At 36.1% G+C, this 3,970-nt stretch overlaps 1 non-coding gene across 1 annotated transcript; it reads right to left on the reverse strand.

Moving 5' to 3' along the window:
• Positions 1-3,381: 3,381 nt before the first annotated feature.
• On the reverse strand, positions 3,382-3,455 carry Trnan-guu (transfer RNA asparagine (anticodon GUU)). Its single transcript has one exon. It is a non-coding gene; the product is annotated as a tRNA-Asn (tRNA).
• Positions 3,456-3,970: the final 515 nt, after the last annotated feature.

Consider the following 3,970-nt stretch of genomic DNA (forward strand, 5'->3'; position numbering starts at 1 on the left):
TAGTTATCAAGATCACGAAGTCTGGGTACATGTGTACAAAAGTTCCAGATATCTCTGACAGCTAACACAATCAATTTGCAGTATGATTTAACATTTCACAAAATGTAAATTCAAGCGTTGAGAACAGAACATGATTTTAAGTGTTGTTGTTGTTGTTGTTGTGTTGTGTTGTGTTGTGTTGTGTGTTGTTGTTGTTGTTGCTGTTATTATTATTATTATTATTATTATTATTATTATTATTATTATTATTATTATTATTATTATTATTGTTGTTGTTGTTGTTGTTGTTGTTGCTGCTGCTGTAAGAAGTCACACTGTTACACGTTATGGAATTATTGTTATGGAATTCTCGAAGTTTTTATTTTAATATATAGAATAGTGATACAGCTACTGGAATATACAGCAAAATAACATCTTGGAACGATTTGACATTCATTCCATGGACTGTTCTTGATTCATTCACCAGAGATTAATGGCAGTAATATGTAAATATCAAATATTATCAGGCGTACGTTACAGAAGAACTTTTACGTTTGATTTTTACTGGACCTTAGAATTCGTTACCTGAACGTAATATTCTACTCGTAAATAGACTACCAGTACCAGTTTGATGTGGACTCTATATTGCCTCGCAAGAAATCCAGAAGTTCAAAAGAAAGCGCGGGAAGAGGTTAGAGCCGTCATGACCGGAAATGATGTCATACTCACGCCAAACCACATCGAGGCAATGCCCTATATCACTGCCGTTGTTAAAGAAGGACTAAGGTACTTGATATTTTGAGGCTTGTATTATTACAATCTTGTTTCTTGTGGGATGTTGATAGTTTTTGTTTACTTGTTAATTATACCTCAGCGAATCCAACAATCGAAATTATATAAACATAAAGTAAGAAAAAGTATTTGTGCTGTTCAACCTGCAAATACTGGAACAATAAAGACAATGACAGTCTTCAATTCTTCGAATTGTAAGTATAATGTTATTGTTAGAGGAAAAATGAGAAATACAACTATTATGTGGAATATAAAATTATCACAGAAAAGGATAGATTAGTCTAAGAGTATAGAGTAGTAAATGGACAACATTACTGTTTTGTATATACAGCGGAAACTGTAATTGCATTCAGTTTCACCGTGTTGGATTAGAAACGCAGTAAACCAAGAAATATCAACAAAAACTGAGATAAGTAAACTCAGGTCTTTCTAATTAAGGTAAGTAATAATAATGCAACCAGGTCTGTACTAAGTTTATAAAGAGTGAGAGCAAAATTCAAATGAGTCGGCTCAAGTTTATAGTACAGATCTAGTTGCACCCACCCACCGTGGTTTGTTACTTACACTAATTGGACTGAGGTGTTACTTATCTAAGTTATTAGTCGAAATATGACATTTATCTAAGTTTTCGTTGATGTTACTTGTTTGAATGTGGTTCTTATCAAACATGTTTGATCGATACATTGAAACTTCAGACGCCTATAATTTCCGCTCTTTAATCACAGGTTGTCTTCGACGATTCCTGGGCTTGTCAAAATATGTACCGAAGATGATCAGATTGGTCCTTATCAAATCCCCGCTGGAACGAGGATGGGATTATCATTTGTTGGCGTCCATCGGTAGGTTAACATCACGAGTGTCGACATTCCACTAGTCCTGGAAATGCAAGATGCTGACTCCAACAAATATTTTTTATCAATGATTTTATGTGAAAGTGTAAAACAGAGCCAGACAGTTATAAGATAAACTTGCAAAAAATCACAAAAGCAAGGAAGCAGTCTACTGCAGGAAATTACTTGGCGAGTATGTCAGGAATATAACGTGCTGAGGTTTTTAAAATTGATTAACCAATGTTGAATTTCATGGACCAGTACAGACATCAATCATGTATTAAATCGTGTACGTAATCATGACTGTACTAAATCATGCGAACAGTCATGCAATAAATCATGTATCAAATCATGTACCGAATCATGTAGTGAGTCATTTACCAAATCATGTAGTGAGTCATGTACCAAGTCATGTACCAGTTATTCACCAAATCATATACCAAATCATATACCAAATCATGTACCAAATCATATTGTAATAAACCTTTACAGGGAAAGCCCCAAACTCTTCTTTTCGGTCCCATGATCACATTCGGATACGGAACGGATATGACGTAATGGGAAACGATATAGTGGTGACTGTGAGATGAAACTAGATTTTGACCATCGACTTTTCCATATCTCTTACAGAAATCCTAAATACTGGCGTGATCCTGAAAAGTTTGACCCATCTCGTTTTTTAGAGCCTCGGTGTAATGATATAAGCCCATGGCAGTATTTGCCGTTCAGTGCTGGAAAACATACATGCATAGGTAAGACTGTGAATATACCATTACTTGATTGATGGTGGTTATTAGACAATTCATTATATCTTAATAGAAAAACATATTGGGACCACCCGATGCCTCGCGTATATGCACTCCGCCGCGCCTTGTAACTGCCTACCTACTATAACTGTACTGTTCACTGCCTACATGGTTAGTTGTTCGCGAATTGATGACTCCAATATCTATGGTGACGAGTAAGGATCACTATTCTGAAATAGTGACACTGTTCTCATTTGAAATTTGAAGTCACTTTCCAAAACAGCACTACTACAAATGAAACTTTTGAATTGTATTTCCCGCTAATTTTATGTTGTTCCTTTTGCCCTTAGGTTATCGTTTGTCGTTATTGGAAAGCAAAGTCACGTTAGCGGTTTTGCTACGAGATCTCGAATTCTCAGAAGTACCCGGATTCACTTTCAAAAAGAAAACAACAATCGCATTGAAAGCTGATCCACCAATGAGATTAAAAATCCGACAAGTGAGGGATTGAATATTCACTCCTACGATGTCATAATATATCAAAGTATGGTGAATTATCTTTCAACTTTACAACAAATAAACCTATTAATTCAGAAGGTGGACCTATGCCTATGGTTCCCATAGTAACGCGTTGAAAATGATGAGTTGGTCGGTTGTTAAAAAAAAATATGTGAGCATGTATTTCTAATTGTACTTTTAACAGACACTGGGTGTCCCGCAAATCATTACAATTAGAGCCCCATGTGATTTATTTGTTTTATGAAACGTCTCGTACGTAGAGTCTAACTATATGTATTTGAAAGCATGTCCATTCGTCGCATGCTCTCTAGACTAATATTGTGCAGCTAGGGTAAAAAGAATAGAATGTATTCACAAAAACTAACGATTAACATTTTAAAAATAAAGTGTCGTGGCTTTGTGTTTATTTAGCTTTTCTGTATTGGTAGCAATCGGTTAGCGCGTTCGGCTGTTAACCGAAATGTTGGTCGTTCAAGCCATTTTGATATTAACTTTACAATTAATAAAATATATAGCGTCCCTGGGTGGGCTTGAACCACCAACCTTTCGGTTAACAGCCGAACGCGCTAACCGATTGCGCCACAGAGACTACATGTCATGCTTACAAAACAAACATAATAAGTGGAATCGGACTGGTATTTATATGTGTTGCACGTGTACGATAATCTGATGGTGTGCAAACTTTGGAATTTGACCTATTGTATGTCTAGCCGACTGCTACGAAGATAATCTTCCTACTGATATAAAAGCAAAATAATACAGTTATGTAAAAAAAGACAATTGACCCGCGAACCACATAACAATTTGTTAAGCCGACAGTGATATAACCTGTAATGTCTATTGGTACTAAAACAAATCTTTAACGGATAGATTCACAAGAACATTCTTAGATGAAACGTTTGTGGCTTTGTTATCAGATCAGAAGTAGTTACCAATCTGTCTGTCTGTCTGTCTGTCTGTGTCTGTCTGTCTGTCTGTCTGTCTGTCTGTCTGTCTGTCTGTCTGTCTGTCTGTCTGTCTGTCTGTCTGTCTGTCTGTCTGTCTGGTCTTTGAGGTGACCCACTGTTGTTGTACGTACAGCTATGGACATCTTTTAATGAATAC

The sequence above is a fragment of the Glandiceps talaboti genome, chromosome 13 (genome assembly GCF_964340395.1).
Source record: "Glandiceps talaboti chromosome 13, keGlaTala1.1, whole genome shotgun sequence".
NCBI lineage: Eukaryota > Metazoa > Hemichordata > Enteropneusta > Spengelidae > Glandiceps > Glandiceps talaboti.